Below are 8,708 nucleotides of genomic sequence, written 5' to 3'. Positions count from 1 at the left end.
GTTGACTTCTAGTTTCATACCAATGTGGACAGAAAAGATGCATGGTATGACTTTAATCCTCTTGAATTAATTAAGACTTGTTTAATGAGCTAATATGTGATCTATTCTGTAGGATGTTCCATGTGCACTTGAAAAGAATGTGTACTTTGCTCTTTTATGATGGGATGTTTTTAATATATCTGTTAAATCCATCAGTTTCATTGTGATTCAAAGCCATTGTTTCCATATTTATTTTCGGTTTGATGATCTGTCCATCAATGTAAGCAGGATATTAACATCCGTTAGTATTATTGTATTAGTATCAATTATTTCCTTTATATTTGTTATTAGCTGTTTTATGTATTTGGGTTCTCCTATGTCGGGTGCTAAAATATTTATAATTCTTATATTTCTTAAAGGATTTTCCACTTTATTATTATATAGTGTTTTCTTTGTCTTTTGTTACACTCTTTGGTTTAAGTTCTATTTTGTCTGATATAAGTATTGTTACTCTGGCTTTCTTTTGACATCTATTTGCGTGATAGATATTTCACCATCCCCTCACTTTCAATTTGCTCGTGTCTTTAGGTCTAAAATGAATCTCTTACAGGCACCATAGGGATGCATCTTGTTTTTTCACCCATTCTATCACCCTTTGTCTTTTGATTGGAGCTTTTATCTTTTATTTCATTTACATTTAAAATAATTATTGATAGATATATATTTATTGTCATTTTATTTGTTTTGGTTGTTTTTATTTGGTTGTTTTTGAAGATTTTCTCTGATCCCTTCTTTTCTTTGTTTCCTGATTTTCTGTTTTGTTGGGGTTTTTTAGTGATATATTGAGATTTCTTTCTCTTTATTTTTTTGTATATTTATTAGTGGTTTTGATTTCGGGTATCATTAGATTTGTATATAACATCTTCTGCACATAGCAATCTACATTAAATTCATGATTGTTTAAGTTTCAACACATTCTTTACTCCTCTCTTACAATGTTTTAGGTATATAGTGTAATATTTTTATGAACATTTGGAATTTTATGTAAAAAATATCACAACCATTAACATTGTTACAGTTTGAGGCCTTCTTCGTTCTCCACAATGATACTAGCATGCTCACAAGGGGTTCCCATTGTTTAGTCTTAGTTAAACTACCATCTTTAAAGGAAGGATAAAAAACTTGGCACAGTACCATTTAACTTGTTTTAATGTTTCATTACAGATGATGAAAGATACTAAAGTACAGACAAGGAATAATCATAATATTGTGGTCAAAATTATAAATATGAAATTATAAATCTAAAACATTTCCTGTTTAAAAAAATAAATCTGGTAGTCAATGCAGTTCTGCAGAGTCTCTGCTTCTAATAGGGCTTGTCTCTGCCTTCCTGGCACTCCTTGCCTTTATCCATTTTCCCAGGTCCTCCATGCCTGCCTCTTCTTCCTCCCATCTGTTCCATCGAAGGTCCAAGGCCACCTTGTGTTCCTGCACCAAAGCCATCTCAGTCTATGACCCGGCCACTACTGAAGCCACCTCTGTCTCCACAATGGCCACCTCTGAACATTCCATGGGGACCACCATGGACCATAAGGCCACCTATTCCTCCCATCATGCCACCAGGACCGCCTCTGCCATGGTCACCACCCAGATGGTGGAAAGGGTGATGGAAGAAAGCCTTCAAGCTTTGGGGACTTACACTTGTTGCATTCTGTTCTCCAGGTGAAGTTCTGGTTTCCACACCCCAGATTAGGACACTGCCAGTCCCAGCTCAGTGCTGGACATTTCCTCCCCCAGATGGGTTCCCTTGGGAACCCTGGGGCCCTCTTAGGGGGAAGCCACCTCCGTCTCCTCTATTGCCTCCCATGTGACCCATGGGGCCCCCCGGACCTCCACAGTGTGGCAGCAGCATCCTTCTGCCCTCAAGGGAAGCATACCAAACTGCATGCTGTTCTTTGGAGGCTTCCTGTGGAGCAAGAGAAACCTTAAGTTCACTCCCTTGAAAATATTTCCCATCAAACCATTCCATGGCAGCCTTGGCAGTTGGTGGGTCTTCATAAGACACTGTAGCATTGCCTTTGGGCTTTCCTGTTTCCTTGTCCAAGTAAATATGAATTATGGTTTGTCTGATTCCCTTGAAAAAGTATGCCAGATCATCTAGAGTCACATTGCCATTTAAACCTTGCACATAAATTGCACTGTTGTCAGAGTCTTCATCTGGATTTATAAGTGGGCCTAGATCAAGATCTGGTCCTTCCTCTAAGGGTCCACTAGGCTTATTGAAACCACCTTACTTTCCAGAGATACTCATTCCGTCATGTCCTCCTCCCTACCCACCTCTGCCCATGCCTCTGTAATAAAATCCCCCTCTTTTAATGTCCCAGTTATCAGGGCCATTCACGCTCTAGTTCTTTCCTGGTCTGAAAAATCCTCCAGACTCTTGCCCATAAACACCCATGCTACTGGGGTAGTCCTGTTGAAATGAACTCTGCTGATGCTCTGTTGGCTATATTGATATGGAGCCTGGCTGTAGGATCCAGTTTGTCAGGAGGTTAACTAGTGGGTGACTGCTACTCATAGCTGCTTTATTGACCATAGCTAATCTGCTGTCCAGAGCTTCTTGGATGCCCATAGGTGTTCTGCTGAGAGTAACTGCTCAGATCATAACTAGTCCACTGTCTAGAGGAATAGCTGGTAGGAGGATAAGATGGTGGTGCTGTGACTGGCTGCATGAGTAGGTCCCAGGTACCTGGGGATAACTGTAGTTACTCTGTCCATATCTTAGGCTGGGCTGGTTATAACTCCTTGTACTAGATTAAAGTTGACTAGTTTCAACAGATTTGTTACCATCCTATGGTCTTACAGGTATGGTGGCTGCTGGCTGCTGTCCATAGGCTTGGTAAGCAGGCTGAGTGCCATATGCAGACTGAGTTGCATAGGAGGCCTGAGTGGTAGCAACCGTAGGTGGTGGTTTCATAAGCACCAGTGCCATACACCTGGACAGTCTGACTATACACCAGTGGGGCAGTTGGAGAAGTATAACCAGAGGGAGCCTGTCCATAAGAAGTTGCATAGGTGGTGTGGCATAGGTTGCAGTGGTCTGAACCTGAGTATAGCTGACATCAGTGGGCTGTACAAAGGTTCCATTAACTTTGCTGCCCATATGCTCCAGTGGTCTGTGTATATTCTTGAGTGGACTGGGCAATGTACACACTGTACTCACTGTAGCCCTGCTGGGCTGAGCTTGGCTGTAGGTACTGTAATCCATGGATGACATTTTGTCTCCTTCCTTCTTGTTCTCTCAACCTCCTTTGCATTCTTGTTTTTCCTATGATGTCATGTATGACATCTTTTTTTTTTGCCTTTTTTTATTATGTTCAATCAGCCAACATAGAGTACATCATTAACTTTTGATGTAGTGTTCAATGATTCATTAGTTGCGTGTAACACCCAGTGCTCATCACAACACATGCCTCCACCCAGGTACCTCACCCCCACCCCCTACCTTCTGTAACCCTCAGTTTAGGTCCTGGAGTCCAGAGTCTCTCATGGCTTATCTCCTTCTCTGATTTCTTCCCCTTCAGTTTTCCTTCCTTTCCCCTGTGGTCCTCCATGCTATTCCTTATGTTTCACTTATGAATGAAACCATATGATAATTCTCTTTCTCTGCTTGACTTATTTCACTTAGCATAATCCCCTCCAGTTCCATTCATGTCGATGCAAATGGTAGACATCCATCCTTTCTGGTGGCTAATATTCCATCGTATGCATTAACCACATCTTCTTTATCCATTCATCTGTTGAAGGGCATCTCAGCTTCTTCCACAGTTTGGCTATTGTGGACATTGCTGCTATGAACATTGGGGGCATGTGCCCCTTCTTTTCACTACATCTGTATCTGTGGGGTAAATATGTAGTAGCTCAATTGCTGGGTCATAGGGTAGCTCTATTTTAATGTCTTGAGGAGCCTCCATACCATTTTCCACAGTGGCTATACCAGCTTGCATTCCCACCAACAGTGTAAGAGGGTTACTCTTTCTCCACATCCTCGCCAAAACTTGTTGTTTTTTGTCTTGTTAATTTTTGCCATTCTAACTGGTCTAAGGCGGCATCTCATTGTGGTTTTGATTTGCATTTCCTTGATGGCTAGTGATGTTGAACATTTTTTCTTGTGTCTGTTGGCCATTTGTAAGTCTTCTTTGGAGGAATGTCTGTTCATGTCTTCTGCCCATTTCTAGACTGGATTATTTGGGTTTTTTTTTTTTGGGGGGTGTTGAGTTTGAGAAGTACTATATAGATCTTGAATACAAGCCCTTTATCTGACATGTCATTTGCAAATATCTTCTCCCACTCCATGGGTTGTCTCTTTGTTTTGTTGACAATTTCCATTGCTGTACAGAACCTTTTGGTGAAGTCCCAAAAGTTCATTTTTGTTTTCGTTTTTGTTTCCCTTGCCTTTGTAGACATGTCATGAAATAGGTTGCTGTGGGCAATGTCGTTGAGGTTACCACCTACATTCTCCTATAAGATTTTGATGGATTCCTGTCTCACATTGAGGTCTTTCACCCATTTTGAGTTTATCTTTCTGTATGGTGTAAGAGAATGGTCCATTTTCATTCTTCTATATGTGGCTGTCCAATTGTCCCAGCACCATTTATTGAAGAGACTATCTTTTTCCATTGGATATTCTTTCCTGCTTTGTCAAAGATTAGTGGACCATAGAACTAAGGGTCCATTTCTGGAGTCTCTATTCTGTTCCATTGATCTATGTGTCTGTTTTTGTGCCAATACCATGATGTCTTGGTGATCATAGCTTTGTAATATAGCTTGAAGTCAGGCATTGTGATGCCCCCAGCTTTGGTTTTCCCTTTCAACATTCCCCTCATGATTCCAGGTTTTTTCTGGTTCCATACAAATTTTGGGATTGTTTGTTTAGCTCTTTGAAAAATGCCAATGTTATTTTAATACAGATGACATTGAAAGTGTAAATTGCTCTGGGAAGGATAGACATTTTAACAATATTTATTCTTCCAATCCAAGAGCTGTTTGTGTCTTCCTCAATTTCTTCCCTAAGTGTTTTTGTTTGTTTGTTTGTTTGTTTTACTTTCTAGAGTATAGATCACTTACCTCTTTGGTTAGGTTTATTCCTATGTATTTTATGGCTTTTGGCACTATTGCAAATGGAATTGATTCTTTAGTTTCTATTTCTTCAGTTACATTTTTAGTGTATAGAAATGCAACTGAGTTCTGTGCATTGATTTTGTATCCTGCCACATTGCTGAATTGCTGTATGAGTGCTAGTAATTTGGGGGTGGAGTCTTTTGGGTTTTCCGCATAAAGTGTCATGTCATCTGCAAAGAGAGAGTTTGACTTCTTCTTTGCCAATTTGAATACCTTTTATTTCTTTTTGTTGTCTGATTGCTGAGGCTAGGATTCCAGTACTATGTTGAACAACAGTGGTGAGAGTGGGCATCCCTGTCATATTCCTAACCTTAGGGGAAAAGCTCTCAGTTTTTCCCCATTGAGAATGATATTAGCTGTGGGCTTTTTCCCCATTGAGAATGATATTAGCTGTGGGCTTTTCATAGATGACTGTTATGATATTGAGGTATGTTCTCTCTATCCCCATATTTTGAAAAATTTTAATCAGGAAAGGATGCTGTGTTTTGTCAAATGCTTTTTCTGCATCAATTGAGAGGATCATATGGTTCTTGTCTCTTCTTTTGTTAATGTGATGTGTCACGTTGATTGACTGTGAATGTTGAATCACTCTTGTATCCCAGGAATAAATCCCACCTGGTTGTGGTGAATAATCCTTTTAATGTACTGTTGAATTCTATTGGCTAGGATCTTGTTGAGTATTTTGGCATCCATATTCATCAGGGATATTGGTCTGTAATTCTCCTTTTTGATGGGGTCTTTGGTTTTGGGATCAGGGTAATGTTGGCTCATAGAATGAGTATGGATGTTTTCCTTCCTTTTCTATTTTTCAAAACAGCTTCAGTAGAATAAGCATTATTTCTTATTTAAATGTTTTGTGGAATTTCCCTGGGAAGCCATCTGGTCCTGGACACATTTTTTGGAAGGTTTTTGATTACTGTTTCAATTTCCTTGCTGGTTATTGGTCTGTTCAGGCTGTCTAGTTCTTCCTCTTTCAATCACGGTAGTTTATAAGTGCCCAGGAATGCATCAATTTCTTCCAGATTGTCTAGTTTGATGGCATATAGCTGCTGGCAGTAATTTCTAATAATTGTCTCTATTTCTTTCGTATTAGTCATGATTTCTCCTTTCATTCATGATTTTATTAATTTGGGTCTTTTCTCTTTTCTTTTGGATAAATCTGGCCAGAGGTCCATGGATCTTATTAATTCTTTCAAGGAACCAGCTTCTAGTCTCATCGATCTCTTCTACTGTTCTAGTTTCTATTTCATTGACTTCTGCTCTAATCTTTATTATTTCTCTTCTTTTGCTTGGTTTGGGCTTTATTTGCTGTTGTTTCACTAGATCCTTTAGGTGTAAGATTAGCTTGTGCATTTGGGATTTTTCTAATTTTTTGAGAGAAGCTTGAATGGCTATGTACTTCCCTCTAAGGACTGCCATTGCAGTATCACATAGGTTTTGAACTGATGTGTTTTCATTTTCATTGGTTTACATGAATTAAGTTCTTCTTTAATTTCCTGTTTGACCCAATAATTCTTTAGCAGGATTCTCTTTACACTCCAACTGTTTGAGTTCCTTCCAAATTTTTCCCTATGTTTGAGTTCAACTTTCAAAGCATTGTGGTCTGAGAATATGCAGGGAATAATCTCAAACTTTTGGTATAGGTTGAGATCTGATTTGTGACCCAGTATGTGATCTGTTCTGGAGAAGGTTCCACGTGCCGTCCAGAAGAATGTGTATTCTGTTGCTTTAGGATGGAATGTTCTGTATATAATTACAAAGTCCATCTGGTCCAATGTGCCTTTCAAAGCTCTTGTTTCTTTGTTGATATTCTGCTTAGATGATCTGTCCATGCCTGTGAGTGTAGTGTTGAAGTCTCCTACTATTAATGTATTACTATCATTATGTTTCTTTATTTTGGTTATTAATTGGTTTATGTAATTGGCTTCTCCCATTTGGGGCCATAGATGTTTACAATTGTTAGATTTTCTTGTTGGATAGACCCTTTAAGTATGATATAGTGTCCCTCTACATATCTTACTACTCTCTTTGGTTTAAAATCTAATTTATCTGATATGAGGATTTCTACTTCAGCTTTCTTTTGAGGTCTGTCACCATGGTAAATGGTTCTCCATCCCCTCACTTTCAATCTGGAGGTGTCTTGAGGTTCAAAATGAGTCTCTTGTAGGCAGCATATGGATGAGTCCTCCTTTTTTATCCAATCTGAAACCCTGTGTCTTTTGATAGAAGCATTCAGTCCAATTACATTGGGAGTAGCCATTGAAAGATATGAATTCAGTGCCATTGTATTGCCTGTAAAGTCCCTGGTTCTGTAGACTGTCTCTGTTAATTTATGTTCTATATTACTCTTGGGGTCTCTCTTTGCTTACAGAATCCCCATTAATATTTCTTGCAGGGTTGGCTTGGTAGTCACATATTCTTTCAGTTTCTGCCTGTCATGGAAGCTCTCACCTCTCCATCCATTCTGAAAAACAGCCTTACTGGATAAAGTATTCTTGGCTGCATGTTCTTCTCATTTAGTACCCTGAATATGTGTAGCCAGCTCTTTCTGGCTTGCCATGTCTCTGTGGATAGGTCCGATACTATTCTGATATTCCTACTTCCATATATAAGGAAACTCCTCTCCCTAGTTATTCCTAGGATAGTTTCCTTCATTGTAAGTTTTGCAAGCTTAGCTATTATATGTCAGGGTGTTGATCTATTTTTATTGATTTTGGGAGGGGTCCTCTCTGCCTCTTGGACAAGAATGCTTGTTTCCTTCGCCAGATTAGGGAAGTCCTCATTATGATTTTCTTAGATATACCTTCTAGTCTTCTCTCTGTCTCCACCCTCTCAGGAATCCCAATAATTCTGACATTGGAATATTTAATGGCATCGTTAATCTCTCTAAGTCTATTGTCATGGGCTACTAGCTGCCTATCTGTGTTTACTTCAACTTCCATTCATTCCATCAGCTTGTCTTCTAGATCACTGATTTGCTCTTCTGCCTCATTGACCCTGGCTGTTAGAGTATCCAGCTTAGACTGCATCTCATTCGGAGCATTTTTAAGTTAGGTCTGATTAGATCTCATTTCTGCCCTTAGAGATTCTATATTGTCACTAATGCTTTTTTCAAGCCTAGCTATTGACTTTATGGTTGCTATCCTGAATTCTGTCTCTGACATCTTGCTTATATCCATATCCATTTGTTCTTTGGCAGAGACATTGTCTCAGATTCTTTTCTTTGTTAAGAGTTCCTCCTCCTACTCATTCTGTAGAGGGATGGTTGAGTGAATGAACAGAATCCAAAATATCAAACATGACCCAAGCAAAATGCACCTTGGAAAAAATCTGATGTGGTTGGAAGCTACCACAGATACGCAAATAAAGCCAAGATGACCCAAAACATTATAAAAGGCGGGATGGGGAGAGAGATTAAAATCTCACAGGGTGAACAAAGCATGGTGATCTGTCTGTTCCTGATTGATTTTTGGTCTCTGTGTTGGAAGACTCTATATACCAAAATTGCAGAGAAATCATATATATATATATATATATATATATATATA

The 8,708-nt window shown here is 39.1% G+C and overlaps 1 pseudogene; it reads right to left on the bottom strand.

Annotated features, from left to right (window-relative positions):
* Positions 1–1,345: 1,345 nt before the first annotated feature.
* Positions 1,346–3,345, bottom strand: LOC103681148 (annotated as a pseudogene).
* Between the last annotated feature and the right edge of the window lie 5,363 nt (positions 3,346–8,708).

This window comes from Ursus maritimus (genome assembly GCF_017311325.1).
Source record: "Ursus maritimus isolate PB19 chromosome X unlocalized genomic scaffold, ASM1731132v1 scaffold_X1, whole genome shotgun sequence".
NCBI classification, from domain to species: Eukaryota; Metazoa; Chordata; class Mammalia; order Carnivora; family Ursidae; genus Ursus; species Ursus maritimus.
The sequence above is the reverse complement of the archived record's forward strand: the minus strand, read 5'-3'. Positions and strand labels throughout refer to the sequence as shown.